We start from the raw sequence: 16,333 nt of genomic DNA on the forward strand, positions 1-16,333 counted from the left end.
TACCTGGAACTGTATCATGAAGGTCCTCTCAGGGCAGAGGCTGCAGAGTGACAAAGGCAGTTGCACAGACCACTTGACAGGCTGCGGGTTCCCTTTCATTGGTACCTCAGTTTTGTACCCAAAAGCATGTGAAGAACACCAGCAGCTGCCAAATGTTTTGTAAAACCATTCCAAAATAAGAGAGAACACCACCTGTGTCAGGAGAAAAAGCTAGGGAAAGAAGAAAGCAAACATGAGAAAATGAGGAAAAGTGGAAAAATACGAACTGTTCTAGTCTGTAGTCATTAGAAATTTGGGGTTGATGAGAAAGAACGGGAGAGAATGGGAGAGAAAGAGAAGCTGAAGCTTAGAAAGGGATGATTAGTTTAGCAACAATATTTGACAAGACCAAAAATGAGACGGGGAAACAAACAAACAAAATACCCCAAAAAAGAGAAAGACTTGAGTCAGGCTGTCTTTTGAGGTCAGACAGGTAACTCAGGTTAGTTTGAAAGTTTTTGGATTAAAATAGTTTTATTGCAGTTAAGAGCAAAGTCAGCTTCTTAGCTCAGAAGAAAATTGTCATCCAGGAAATTCATAATCACAGACTTCAGTACCAATCATGAGGAGAAGATGGGATCATTTTCATTTTTTTAAAAATTGCACAGTAAGTCAGTAGAAGGAAGGACTGATTTCTCCACATGGGTAAAACCACTGGGGTGAATCAGTCCTAACATCACAACAGCCATGCTTTGTTCTAAACCATCAATACAGAAGTAACAGGTAATGATGAGGTCACATTCAAAACTGCTACATCCTTCATGGCCTTTTCATATCATATGATTATGGCACTAGAAAAGTATTTTTATGAACTAGTCTGCAATTGCTTTATCAAGCCACTAAAAATAATCTATTTGTTTCCATGTTTCTTATAAATGGCTACAACTTTCTCATTAAGATACAATCAATTTGCATTAATTTAAAAATAACTTCAAACTTTATAGCCAGTTTTATCAAACCCTCCCTCTATTTTCACATATTTAAATTCCCCTCACCTATTGTGTCAGGTTCAGATAATTTAGTTCCATATCCAGTCAAATTTGATTCCTTCTGGGAAGCCTAAGCAACTGTATATTTAGCTTTCTGGTTTTATTTTGTCAACAGCTATGTACTTGTAATCCTTCTACTGCACTGCCCATTTTCTTAAAGAACTGAAATTCAGTGATTTCACCATTACTTTTAAGCACCAAAGATAAGATGGTATTAAACCAAACAGAGGATGAAATACAGCCTTAGGGAAATCAGCAATGTCAGATTTCAGCTCAGCATCAGAAATTGTATGGGTTCTGGTCTTTACATCTTGAAAAAGAAATAGTAGAATTAGAGGGTGTATAGAGAGAACTGAAGTGATCAGTGGTTTGTAGCAATTAACATACCAGGAGAGACCAAAAGTTCGAGGATTTATCAATCAGAAGATCAAGGGGGAATACAATTGGGATTCCCAAAATTATGAAAGAATTGTGGAAAATGAATGTAGAAATCCTATTCACAAAAATCCTGCAGTTTTTGAGCCATTAGGAGGCACCAGCTGAACATACAGTACAAAAGAGATAAAGTAATTCCTTACCCAGTGGGGCAATATACTTCCTGACTTTGCTGCCACTGGAGGTGACAAGGACAGAGTGTGCCAGCAGGTCCAGAAAGGGATTATACAAATTCATAGCATGGAGAAAACCATCACCATCCTTCCTGTGAGTGATGAGCATAGCAAGTTCCCTGTACAAAAGCCCTTCTTTCAGGAGAAGTTCTCCTAAAACCACAAGGAGTATAGCATCTAAAGTAATGCACCTTGAATTTCTCAGGATATATTACAAACACAGCTGCACAAATGTTAGCATATGAAAAAGAATTTTACCCAATTAGCATGCAAAGGATCATTTAAAAGCCCCTTTGGTGTAATTTTTTGTTTCAGTCAGAATAACTTAAATTCCATTTGCAACTACTCTGAGATATTTGTTTTATGGCAATTCACTTTTCAAAGTTTGAATCTACTTTCATTGAAAAAGATGTTTCTAAAATGAAACATCTGGCTTAAAGAAGAGGAGGAGTTTTGGCATTGCTGGGCTTTAAAAATCTTTCATATATGAACCTATGGTGACACATCAAGAGGGGAAAAAGTAAGGAGAAAACTGTCATGAGTTTAATCCTGCCAGGGGGGCAATTGTTTTTCTTCTGAAAAAGCTGTTACAGCAGCTTTTAGAGGCTTTCAAAGGTACAACTTATCCTGATTAGAGAACATAAAACACTGATTGATGTCTATATAAATTTCCACACAGCGTATTTATTTTCATACACTGCTGCATTCTATTGTTATGAATGGGAAATACTTACAAAAGATTCTTCTTTGAATACTATGTCAGTCTGATTAGACCATGAATATGCTGACAATTTTATCAACAAGATTTTGTGTGTGTATAAGTTAAGAGAGTTTTTTCATGAGAAGAAAATTATTCTGGTTTCATGATGCCTTCTCTTTTTGGGTACTCAGAGGTGGAAGCAGAAGCAAAGGTATTTTTAAGCAAGTTATAAACACAAGTTAAACTGGGAATGTGAAATATTTTCTTTATTGGGAAGCAAAAACATCTGGTCCTTCTAAATGTATTAAATGGAATAAGTAAACCATTTGTACTGTTAATTGGTGGGAAAATGAATGTTATAAGAAGATAAATTATAACCATGAAATCTGAAATACATGATGGCACCGAAAAGCAACTTCTAGCTCTGCACACTGATTTGCCAGTCTTTCAGCAGGGCAATGACAGATTACCTTTAGTGCAGCTTTAATGCCTTCATTTCCCAAACTATAAGGATTTCTTAAATTTTATGGCCTTCTAGAAAGAGTAGTTTTCCCCACAGCATGAAGGTTTGACCTACTACAGTAAAAATACCTTAAGGCATTACCAATTTAACCCCAGAATCAAAAAGAAAATCTCATGCAATTTCTACACACTCCTTAAAACACTGCCAGCCAAGGACCAATCAAAGAGGAATAACTTAGGCTCAAGCAAGAAATTATGGAGATTCTCCATAAGACTTTTGGGTCACACCATCAGCTTCATCTCCAGAAAAGGGCTCTATTCCTCTAATAGCTCCGTAGGAACGCTGTGTTTGAACACTAGTTAGTTATTCTAACTCCATTCCAGAACCTGGCTCTTCTGTTAGAAACCTAAACTGCAGCTCAAATTTCCTCAAGACAACTTTGCATAGATTTGTTTGTCTTTAATTGTTGTCCTTTAAATAGCACTGCTTTTCTGGTATTTTCTCCCATGGATATATTTATAAGTCACATCTCAAATTTCATTTTACTAGGCTAAATAAACCATTGCCAATTAGTTTCTTCTTACAGATAAGCTTATCATTCCCATGATCCCAGTAACTCTTCTGTGGACTTGTTGCAGCTTGAGGTGCCCTTTTTTCAACAAGGAAAACCAGAGTTGTACATGGTATTCAGATACAGGTTTATCATCCCTTGTCAGGCAAAAATACTTCCTTATTTCAATAGGGAAGATTTGGTCCATCCCAAATTCCATTTCCCTTTGTGTCTGGAACATATTGCTGGCTACCAGCTATCCAGTTATCCCCTAGTACTCAGATCTGTCCCTTCCTCCGTTCCTTCCAAATAATGAGCTCTAGTTAATATCAGAAATTTGTTCTTAGGCCCTGAAAGCACATTATATCCACTCCTTGCTTTTCTGCCAATGGACTGGAGGACAGAGTGTATTACACAGAGTGTGCTTGGTACTTTCTAATTCTAGAGAATTTGTTTGATTGAAATCTTTTCTAGAAAGAGATGACAAATATGAAAAAGTTTCAACGCAGTGGGAAACAAAATAAAATAACATTTTAATTGAAAAGAGATAACTTGGAAGGAAATATGGTTGAACAGGGAGTGACTAGTCATTATTTTTCAGAATAGAAAAATAAAGCAGGAGTACTATATAAAATGACATGAAACAAACAAATGAAAGAATTGTTGCCATAGGATATGTGAAAGTCAAAAGTAGGAATGTCTTGTGAAAGGCACTTGATCAGTTCATGAAAGTTAGATATGCCACAATAACCCAGCACAAGATACTCTTAGGCTGCCAACTTCAGAAATTTGAGAGGGTCTACACCTGACCTTACAGGAAATGGCCACTGTTGGTACTTCATTAAATGAGGATCTGCTCTGACTCTGAGATTTTCACTGCAAAACACGATTGGGTGGAACACCTAATACAGCTAATTCATTTAATGACCTCCAATTATATCATCCATGATACTGAACAGAACTTAGGCCCCTTCATCAATACATAGGAAATATCCCTTAGAAATTAATGGAACGTATTTCTGTACTCCATTCATCCACCCACACAGAATTCCAGGAGACTGTACAATCCTATTTTATCGTGCTTCTCAACAATTTACTCTGCTCTCTGCTGAAGTGAACGTGGTCCCACATTCCCCTTACACAGCACAGAAAGTACTTCTTCCCTTTAACTTCTATATTATTTGAAATTGTGTAATAACAAAACATAACTAACTAGTCATCTATTGAAAACCACAAAGATAATTTTACAGGGAACACTCAGGGGAAGCACCTCATGTCCAATACAAACTCCATTTGACATTATACCTGTTAGATCAACACACTCCAGAGAGTTAATCTCAGCCAAAAATATGTTTCCTGATGAAGCATAAGACAAAGTCACAGCCCCCAGAAGGAGCCTGTGGGTGGAAGAGAGATGGGAGCTGAATGATTTTTCTCCCCAAATCAAGGAACTGTTTTGGCTTCTTTTTAGTTGAGGTCATTTTGTGTCTGCATAGATAATAATAAATAAATACATTGTAATCACTGTGGATTTATGAGGCAACTGAAGCTATTTGGGTTCTTGCAGAAAGCAAGGCTGGGAAAATAAGCTGGCAATTTTTTTGATGTGTCCCATGCCCAACTAAAACAAGCTTAAGTATAATTTCCCTTATTCAGCTATACTTAAAAAAAAAAGACCCAACCACAGCTGGCATTAAACCCACAGTCTGTGGGCAGCTATATTATGCACCCACTTTGCAGACTTCAGACAGAGCACTCACAGGCTGGTTACAACACTGACAAAGCAAATCTTACCCCAAATCTCACACACCCTTGGCAATCAGTTCTCTTCCTGCTTACTTTGCTGTCTTAAATTAATGTTCTAAATCCTACACCACTAGCAACACCCTGCTGATTTTGTGTCATACTTATGAACACAAGGCAATCATCAGAGGGTTTTTCCAGATGAGCCACCAAAGAAATAAACCTCACATTTTATTTTGTTTGTTTTTTCCTGAAAGAAAACGTTCTTGATGTGGCATCTTAATTTGGGTATCTATTGACTGGTGTCAGCAAACAGTCTCTACATCCAATATCCCAGCTGCTTCCTCGACAGATGTTAAACTTAGTGGAGCTTCTACAGGAAAAGGCTAAGGTTCAAAATATTAGGAAATAATACCATTATATTTCCTTACATGGCCCTTATAAGGTCAATTCACCCTGGCACATCACCTTATGAATGCCATGTTTAGCTGAAGTGATTTTCAAGATCTTGTTAAATTAAGTGTTGTTTTTTCCTTAGCAAGGCCTTTCCCACCACGAGGGCAGATTACTGGAAGGTACTAATCCTGTTGTTTTAGTCCTAAATTCCCATTTATCTACAGCTTTGGTTATAAAAGAACATAGGGATCTCATTTGGGACCCCTACCAACATGCTATACAAGAAATACATACCTCAGCCTTCACACCATTTTATTGCCAGGTTTTTGCCATTTCATCTGTACATTTTTTTAGGTAGACTTACTTAAATGAAAAAGATACAGTATGTTGCTGTTCTATTTTTAAGTTTTCCAAAGGACTCTAGATCTCACTCTTGCAGAGATAAAGCAACAAGGCAAGGAGACACAAGGAACCCCAGCCATTTCAGTTATGAATGCACAGCTTTTAAGTGGTCAATAAACTAAATTTGACTTCCCCCCAAACACAACCAACTGAAAACAGTCAGGCTTTTCACATACAGTGAAAATAAATTTTTAGCTGACTTAGCAGGAAGAACTCAACAAATAAAGGGAACAGGATAAAAACTTTTGTAATAATATTGGCAGCCTTATAGAACTCCACATTCAAAGCTGACAAAGAGATATCCTTAAGAAAGAAACATTCTTATATCTTCCCTAGGGATGGTGACACATGTCTAAGGATATCCATGAACAGTGTCCAAAAACTAATCCTTATTTACTTGCTGAATACAGTATTTCCCTGTTACTAATGTTACTAGATGCCAGTTTACCTAACAGACTTCAAATTACCTGAGTAACATGACTGAATATTAACTACCACAACTACTACTTGAGGCCCACGTGGGAGTGAGGATGTGGACCTTAATGCCTAGAGTCCAAACAAGACAGGAGTCCTTCCCCTAAGCACTGCCAAGGCCTGTGTGCACTGAAGCAGTTGAGGTGAGAGCACAGGCAAAGGAAGGTGTCAGCACATGCAAATAAGCAGAATGAGCAACAAGAGATCACTTCCAGTCATATTACTTCTACATTGATGTATTTAATTTTCATGGGTAAGGTAGCATGTCACTACCAGCAGTCTAGCCAGCTTTAGTGAAAATGGATTGCCTTTAATTTCCCATTCTTGCTAGACAGAAGACCCAGAGCACTACAAATGCCTATTTGCCCAACTTTGAGATTTTGCAAGGTTTTAAGAGTCAGGAACAAAATATTGCACAACAAGGACTATGCTGTGAAGTTCCAGCTTCCCTGAAGTCCACAGCAAAATTCCCATTGACTCAAGCAGAGCCAGGACTTCCTATCGATTCCCACGAGGTCAGCTGTGCTGAGAACTGTGAGCTGTGTCCATTGCAAAGAGTGACTATCACCAACTTTCAGCTTGCACTCACTCTTCTTGTGATCGTTTTTGCATGTGGTGGTTTCAGCTTTGTGTGCTTTACAGATCAAGAAACCACCACAGCATTCTGGTTTTGTTTTATTTATTTCATGCAGTAACAAGGCACCCTTAGTTTCTGTTTCCCAACCAAAAGTGCTGCAGGCGTGGAAATTAGATAAAACCTCATAATTCTTCTGGTTTCTCACCCCCACCATCAAGCTCTTCGTAATTACCCATTTATTGCAGCTCAGTTACTAAAACTTCCCTGCTCCATATAGGCTTCAAACCTCATCTCTTCAGCTGCAGTTGCACATTATCAACAGAGCTTAAGCTCTTCTTGCCTTACTGATGCATGTATGGAATCTGAAGACAAACCAGGATTTGGATGAATTGCTGTCCCCATGGAAAGACATCACAGTTCTTTGGCAGCGCTGCTCCTGACAGCTACAATCATCACAACCTCCTCTACCTCCAGAGTCTCCACAACCACATAACAAAGAGAAGGAGACTAAGACAATCTGCATGAACAGAGACTGAGCTATAGGAAATTTTGCACAGGTTCTTGCAAATTTTTCCTTCGATTTGTCTGTATTCTATGTGTGTTTTTGCAACCCCTAAATTTCACTTCGGGTTTCAGGTTTGAACAAGAATGTTAAAAGCTCAAATTGAAACTCACTTGAAACCATCAGGTTTCATTTGCAAAACTGTAAGTGGTCTTCAGCATTTGAAAGATGCAAATTCAAGTGAAAATTGCAACCAACGGTTTTATATCTAAACACAGAGCAAAACTTTAAAGTAGGCAAGATTTTGTGGCTCTGTAAGAAGTATTTCATGTAGCAGTTCTCCTGGTTTTACTGTATGAGGACAAATGTGCTGTCTACGCTCGCCTACAATGTTGCAATACTCTAATATGCCAGATTATTTTTCTTTAAACTGCTGCTTAAAATCCCTCCTTCATACTCTCTCTGGAACAGAACCAGCCCCAAGACCTTTGGGCCACGACCTTTTATAATAATTCCCCCCAAATCTCTTCTCCTATTTTAGGACTAAGGGGTTCCTTGCTCATGGTTATGCACCATTTGCCATTATCTACAAAGACTAAAATGCCAAGGATGGCCTTCAGCTGTCAGCTCTGCCCCTCTGAACAGGGTGTTACAGGATGTCTCGTTCAGCATTTGCAGTCACAGGAGAGGGGAGATTCTTTCATTCAGAGCAGGGAATATCCTCCACAGCTGCAGAGCACAGGAGGCCCAGGGAACTTCCTAAGGCCAGCAGCTGTGGAAGGAAATTTTGGCGGGATTGGTCCATTATTGTTGATGTACATAAAGCCTCAAAATCAGCGTCAGGAAATCATGCACATGCAGAGAGACTCATGGTCTTATTTTTCATATTTAGCTATGCAACTGTAAAATAGTTAAATCTTGCTTTGATGTTATGCTCAACATTGTTAGTATTAATAAAAAATTATGCTGGTTTTTCCAGTCAAGTCATATTTAAACGAAAACTCAGACCTGCCACCACCTCCCTTTTCAACCAGTCCACCAGTGCAGCAATCACGACTTGAAAAAGTTGTCACAAGCATGAAGTTAAACTAAGTTGACATCTCTTCTTTCATACTGTGGTATGTATAAAGTTAGGAACATTCAGTTTTTACCCTGTAACTTAAGCACCAACTACTTAACCATCCCAAAACACCCAGCAGCACAGCTGATTGCCCAACCCCATCGCAAAAGTTCATCTTTTAGAAGCCTCTTAGGAGACCTACATGAAGACAATGAAACCTAACCTGGTGTTCTGCACTACACTTTTTTTAGTACTTCTGGCTGTATCATTATGCACAACCCTGAAGATGGGATTTCCTGTCACTCTACTGCCAAATTGCTTGAGTCTTCATGTAAACTCTGTGCTAACTCATATTATTTTTGCACCTTGATTTCAATTCCTATAACATAGAGGTAACTCTTGCCTAACTTCACACAGGTGTGTGTTTAGCTCATGACCCTCTGATATTCTCGGATGCTAATTCAGAACATCATTAACAATACACGTAACACCAGCAAGGGCTGGGAAGACATTTTTGCCAACACATTCAGGCAGACGCTAAAGACGATTTTTCTATTTTCTTCCAGTTTCAGTCTGAGGTGAAGTGGCAAAGACTGTCCCTCAGAATCTAATGTTCTGCAAAGCAGCAGCAGATTCAGCACTCCCTACTTCACACCCTGCAAAGCAAGCCAAAACCTAAGAAACAGCCTTGCTCAATGGCTGAACAACAGAGACAGAAACAGATCCATTCAGCAAGGAGAGCCAAAGAAGGAGTCAGAGAGCCAAAGCCACCAGCTTCCTCCTGCTGGCTGTGCAAGTAAGAAAGGAGCCCGGAACAATGGAGGCAGCAGAACAGCATTACTCTGGGGTCATTTGGTTTAGTTCCCAAATGGCTCCTAACAGATGCCTCTAAGAAAAATTTGCTCTGCATCGCTGCTGCCTCATCACCCTGGAGCCACATACCCCATGCTCAGTTTGGCAAACTGCTTCATCTACCCAGGCTGAGATCCAGACATCAACGGGCCCACTTGGGGGGCCCAAACTCCACTGGCTCTCCTGTGTTTTGGACCCATCCTTAGAACTAGTAATTATTCCTTTGGCAGTTCTTGCCTACCAGACAACATCTCCCAGCCCATTCCTGTGGGGTCAGGAAATAAGTGCAGCTGAAAAAAGGGTTGATACGGAATGGGTCAACTAACAAGCAGAAAAGTATCAAAGACCACTTGACAAGTGCAGGAACAGAGGATTGTGAGGCAGGAGAGGACACTGAAGGAAAGAACACTGAAAGGAAAAGATCATGGAAAGGGACAGAGAATTTTGGGAACAAGAGCATAAAGGGAATGCTATGACATGATTGTCCCCAACCCACGGCTTGAAGGCAACCCATAGTAATGTTGCTTGTGACAAAGGAAATGAAAATGTTCCAAGAATGGCATGGAAAACAAAGTACAATGTTGCCAACAGTGTGATAACTGTGCAGTGCTGCTGACAATAAATGAACACAGACTGGGGAGTACAGCTCTTTACCTCCCTTAACTAGAAGTTAAAATCATTCCACCTGTCCCCTCTCCTTTTTCTTTTTTTTTTTGTTTTTTTTGTGGCAGCATCTCTGGTTAGAGGAATTTGGCTCTGGAGCTGGCCAGCTCTAGCTGGCTACAGTATGTGCAGGCACCCTGCAGCCAAGATAAAGCAGCCACGGCCCACTTCCCTACAGACAAGTGAATTCCACACCAAATGCCCCAGCACTGCCTGTGGCTGAACTGGCCTCTGATTCTTAGTGCTGCTCCTTTCAGTGCTCTTGCCAATGAGATGGTGACAGACGTGTGGAGAGATGGTCACTGCTGCTTTCTGGACTGATCCTGTCTCTGAGGGTACAACCTTAACTTCCAAAAGTGCAACTCTGCCACACTTGACAAGTAACCAATATATCACAAAAAAACCTGAAGATTTCTGCTGGGGATCAGAAGAAGGAAAAGACCCTCCTGTGAGAATCAGAAGATAATGAAATTTCTTCATTTCTAACCAAATAAACACTGGAATGTTTATTTTCTTGCCCCCATTTCATGTACACGGTGATTTTGAAATATTTCTGTTTATTTTATAATATGCAGCAAAACGAATGATCCTTCCACACTGAAATAAACAACCTTTTTTTCTCCCTGCCATACAGACACACACACACAAGATTCTACACACAAGAAACTTCCTTCCACATCCTTCCTTTGTGGATGTGAACCCCTCTGGGGCTGACAACTCCCAGCAGAGCCAACAGAACACTTGCCATTGCTTTCAGTCACAATATGATTGTGCCCCTTTCTTGTAGCAGGCAGAGTTAATTGAACAGAGTTGAAGATGTATTGTAGGAGACAGGAGTAAATCAAATTATATGAAAACATTCCCACGGTTTTGATTTACTTCACAGAAAGAAGCAAAATATTAGACATCTTATATTACTTCACATTTGCCTGGAGGGCAAATGTGAGGTAAATGCTAGGAAAATTCTAAAAATGTAGCAATAAGCCCCTTATACTAAGTTCTGTATGAAAAAATGCATTACTGAGAATACAATGTTATTCTAAGACGCTGAACAGGAGTCTCTAAACCCGTTTCAGAGAGCAATAGATTCCACTGGTTTAGATGGGATATTTCTTTGCAAATCTGAAACTGTAAACTAATAAAAACTGTAAACAGAAGGGCTCTCGAAGCGTTAAACCGGGCAAGTTTGTAGTGCTGCTGACATCTACTGAGAGAAAGTCGAATTGCACATCTTAGAGAGGGATGAGCCTACCTTAGCCCTTATTTGTTGTTTCCTTTTGTGTTTTCAGCCACACGTTTGCACATTTAATAATTATCTTGTATCAATACTCACTTGCTTCATTTAAGTGTAGTGAGTCAACAGAGGCGTTATAGGAAACGTTAAGGAGGAAATAAAAGGGACATTCAGGAGATGGCTGTATCCCTTATATAAATGCTGCAGATTTGTTCTTATAGTTGAAACAGTCTGAAGATCTAGATTGACACACAGCATCAGGTATATCAGGATGCAGTTCTAACATAAAGCCTTCAAACTGTGGCAGCTGAAGCCAAAACTCACATATTACAAAATACTGGATGTAAGAAACCATGTTGCACAAGTAATATTGAAAATGTATGTGTTGTTTGTTTTCTACTGGAAAAGGATAACATAGCTAAACTACGGCAGGAATAAAAATATCACCACTACAAGAACGGAACTCAAAAAACCAAGCCAGCAACACTTTTTGCTCTGTGTGTCTTTTGTCAGGATGACATATAGTATTCACACTATTCAGGCAATTCAAGAAAAATTTTTGCTGGTATCTTGTGCATTATAAAGTGTATTCTTTCCCCATGCTGAACAGAGAAGAATTCATAGCCATCCGTACAGGCACAGAACAATAACCATTATTACAGGTCTCATGTCTAGGGGTTTCATTCTACAGCAGGAAAGGTGTGTCCATCTCAGTTTGGGTAATACCAAAACTAATGGGGGTGTGAGGAGAGAAACAACACAAAATTCTAACAGAGTTGGAGCAAGTCAAGGAGACAATGACTGAGAGGGTGTGTTTCTCCACTTCTGGGGCAAATTTCTCATCCCTGATGTTACACTGAATTCACAGGATTATAAATAAAAACTCATTTGCCAATAAATATTTGTAACATAGGGCTATACTATCTATAAAGCAGCTTAATTAATTTTCTTTTGTAATAAGAGAAAGATCCACAGCCAAAATTAAATATCTCATTACAAGATTCAATCTGTGAATAAGCTGTTATGAAATGCCCCTCTGACCTTGACAGGACCAGGATTTCAGTGAGGGCTTTTCACTGTTCCTTTCTGCAGATTCTGAAACAGATGTAAACATGAGATCTTTGGCTCATGTATCTGTTGTATAAGATATCCCCAGCAGTAATTTTTGGTCACACAGGTCTAAACTCCAACTTTTTTAGGTGAGTAGGTCCAGTGGATAAAGCTGATACACACTCAGCTCCCATTTGAGCTCTGCTTTGAAAATCACACACAGATTAAAAACTGCAGCACAGGGTTGGAAATGCTCTCCTGATTGTTCTCTAACTGAAGGTACCTCATTTCCCTCTATGCCTCAGCCATCACCTCGAATTTTTCTTGGTAACTAAAGCTTGGCTTCTACAGACACTGTGACATGCCATGATCTTGGGAGGACTGTACAGTTCAGCACTTACCTCTCTCACCGAGGTCCCTCAGGATTCACGCAGCCATCACTCGTGTCTGATCCAGTGCAATTGTCACTGCTCACACTGACCTCCTCAGGAAAAGTAGCTGCAGCCTTGTATTTCCTCCTGCAATAGGAAAACGTGGGTTATACAGTTTCTCCACCACAACAACACTACACAGAACAACTGGAACCTCATCTTTCCCTTCAACATGTCAGATAGGTTTGAACCCATGTTCTCCCTCTCCCTGAGGTTTGCTAAACTGGGGGACAGCTTCCCCTGGGGAGATAAGCTTACACCAGCACAGAACAGTTTGCAGGCCTCTGGCTGATGAATTCTTCAGAGACATACAGCAGATAGACTTGAAGGGAATATAGGCTCTCTGCAATAAGGGGATTTAACTCCAGCTGAATTGTACGGACATCTAATTTTTTGATGGTGTGATTTCAGCAAAATCACAGCTTCTGGAGAGAAATATCCAGGAACCTTATCTCCTGTCAGAATGCTAATCCACGGTACCCAGAGGTAATTCCTTACTGGCTCCCTTTTCGCTTTCTGATGTGATCTGGATTTTGCACAGTCTTTCAAAGGGGGCTTCTCACATATTTTATAAGAAGCCCTGGCACTTAACTCATGGCTGTGCCTTTCACTCTGTGCTCAGACTTCTAAAAACTGCACAGCATAGTGCTCAACAGTGCAACATCTAAGCCTCAGGAAATCCCCTAATGAAATGCCATTAATACACTCATATCAATGCACTTTAAATGGGCATTTAGGAGGGTTAAGTATCTAGTGAAGCAAAATCCCACAGCCTGGTACTTGGATGGAGTTCTAACACACTGTTACGTTTAAAAACACACAGATCAGAAATAAAGATGAGAGAGCAGATATATTTGAACAACTGTTCCTGAACAGAAATAATTTCCTTATTCTATTATAAATCTATTTATGATTACCTAAAAAGAATGTTGAAACATAAGACTTTCTAGAAATAACTTGGTTCCAAAATGAGTCTCTGAAAAGGCTCATTCTGGCTTGCACTCATCGAAAACCAAGGCACTCAATATCAACATTTTGGCAATTCTAATAACAAAGACTGCCAAAAATATGTTGTCTATCAAATGTACACGGAAGAAAGATGTTAGAATATTAAGAACAGATGTCACAGATATCTTCGAAAATACTCGTGCTCCCCAAGTACTCTGCAAGGCAATATGTACAAAACCTCACTGAAAGATTAAATTAATGCATCTTGTTCAAATGCTTCCAAGTGTCGTATATGCATGTAAACTTACTTATGAAATATGTACTTTTAAAGATGTTAGAAAGAAGGATTGTGTCATAAATTGATAATGGCTTTGTATCTTAAAATTGGAGCTTTAACAGTTTGATAACATAGTAAAGACTACTTTTTATAGTCTGTTATTTAAACCATTTTGTTCTGTGTGTGCAAGGTTTTCCAGTTATTGAGTATTCATGTATTTACATTTTAATTATTATTCGACTGACAAAGAAAGTTTACAAAAAAATTCCTATTGGAAAAACATGTAAACAACTCTAATGAAAGGAATTTTTACATAAAAGTAGCTTATTGTCTAAAATTAAAAGACCACTTAGAAAACATAAATATCTCAAGAGTTCATCTGAACAGGCACAAAACATGCTTTCTTCCTCTGCTCTATTTATTTTCAGTATTGACAATTCTAAACAGTAAACATTAAGCCGCTTTCCAAAAAGAAAATCATGGCAATTGGCTGATTTATTTATTTATTTGTTAGCACAGGAAGCATTGGATTCTTTATAAATGACATTTATATTAAGAAAATATTTTACCTCTAGGGCTGATGTCCCAGATTTCAGGCATAGAAAATCACCTCACACCACTGAAGCCCAGCTTTTCATGTATGACTGATTCAGGAGATAGAGTGTTAAAAAAAAAAAAAAAAAATGAAAACCAAACCAAAACAAACAAAATTCCCCCAGAAATCTACTGAATATTTTAAAGCTCATAATAATATAATAGGCAGTGATACCATGGTGTCTCTTATGGGATGACATTTCCAGGTAAACAGCCAAGAAACCAAACATAGCACTTTGAGCTAATGATTTTGATTTTTTAAATTTTCTTACTGAAATCAGAATTTCAGTGAGAAGGGGATCATGGCCCTATAACATACATCACCAAATTGCAATCACGTGAGCACACAGAGCCAACAAGACTTGTCTTTAAGTTTAAATCTGTCTGCATATTAAACTCAAGACTTTCTGTGGTAAAAGACTAACCATTTGATGTCAAAATGACAGTGCTGAACTCAGAAATGTGATGTGGAAGATATAAGACAGTACAATCCTAATGTAATAGCAGCAACAACACTGATATTTTCTGTTCTTTAAAAGTTTTGAAAACAAGGTTCATTTCTTCTGACAGGATAAAGGCAACACAATGCTGACAACAACAACTATATAACACTTTCCTGGCCAAGGGCAGGCCCGGGTGCCCTCAGCCTCACAGGACACGGGCTGTGGGGCTCCAGTCCTGCCGTGGAGGCCAATCCCTCCCACAGCACAGCCTGAAAAACATGTTGCATTCCCATAACCACCAGCATGTGTGAGGGCTTCGTGGAAAAGGGGCAGATTTGAGCCTGTTTTCGTGGAATACACATGTACAGGCTTTGCCGGACCAGGCCCTAAACTACGACTCCTCTTTTTATTTTTTTTTTTAAGATCATCCCCTTAAAATTAACAGATGTGAAGGCAAACTTGGCACGTACGGATGGCTTAATTTTTTTCTGCCTTCGAATAACCTGGTTATATCCAGTTTCCGCAGCAATCCTACGAGTGTTTACATTGTTGGGTTTTTTTTTTCATTTCCCTCTTTTATTAATAGAAAGCAGACCCGGCGTGCCCGGTGCCCTGGGGAGGCCGCGCAGAGGAGGGTGCTGCGCCGGGCAGTGCAAGGGGCGCTGCACGGGGTTATGTGTTTTGTTCGTATCTGCAGACCCCCAGGGCCCCATTCCGCCCTCCCTGGCTGAGCTCCAGGCCCAGGCTGTCAGCCAGGGAGAGTACAATATCTTCAGGCTATGGCTCATTTAAAGTTTTTCCTCAGCTCTCACCGAGCTTTTCCTTGCGGCTCAGGGGAGGCCACACCACCTCCTCCTGCTCAAGGCAGCCCCAGACCTGCTCTCAGCCCAGTCACTGCTCCAGTTCCTGACACCGGGGCAGTACCACCCTCACAAACACAATCCCTCAGTCCCTGGCTGGGGGGAGACTTGCAGGGAGATACTCCTGCTTTCTGTGTTTCCCTTCCTCTTAAGCTCCCTAAGGAGGGTCTGATATTTAATTAAAGTATCATGAAAGAACTAGATATTTAATTACATGATTAAGTCAGTTAGCCTAGCTTGACAGAATATCATAAATCCACAGAAAAATGTGTTAGTATTGGAGTTAAGTTGTTACTCAGAAACTGCAAACAGGCCAGCTATATTCCTCATGCAATGGGAACAGAAGTAGGATTAGCCAGGGTTGCATACACCTGTATTGTCAATAAAAATATCAAAAGACATTTTCAAACCCTCTTAATATTCAAACTTTATCATGGTTGGTTGCTCTACTGACATGAGATTCCACTACCTAGCACAG

At 39.6% G+C, this 16,333-nt stretch overlaps 1 long non-coding RNA gene across 1 annotated transcript in view; it reads right to left on the reverse strand.

The window, feature by feature from the left end:
• LOC108503520 overlaps window positions 1-15,921 on the reverse strand; it is a 123,889-nt gene extending 107,968 nt beyond the window's left edge. The window contains exons 1-3 of the long non-coding RNA XR_001876855.1: window positions 15,808-15,921; window positions 14,528-14,602; window positions 12,704-12,820 (exon numbers count right to left, since the gene is read on the reverse strand). This is a non-coding gene — a long non-coding RNA (uncharacterized LOC108503520). The remainder of the gene's footprint in view (window positions 1-12,703; window positions 12,821-14,527; window positions 14,603-15,807) is intronic.
• Between the last annotated feature and the right edge of the window lie 412 nt (window positions 15,922-16,333).

This window comes from Lepidothrix coronata, unplaced genomic scaffold, assembly GCF_001604755.1.
Source record: "Lepidothrix coronata isolate B3197 unplaced genomic scaffold, Lepidothrix_coronata-1.0 Scaffold140, whole genome shotgun sequence".
NCBI lineage: Eukaryota > Metazoa > Chordata > Aves > Passeriformes > Pipridae > Lepidothrix > Lepidothrix coronata.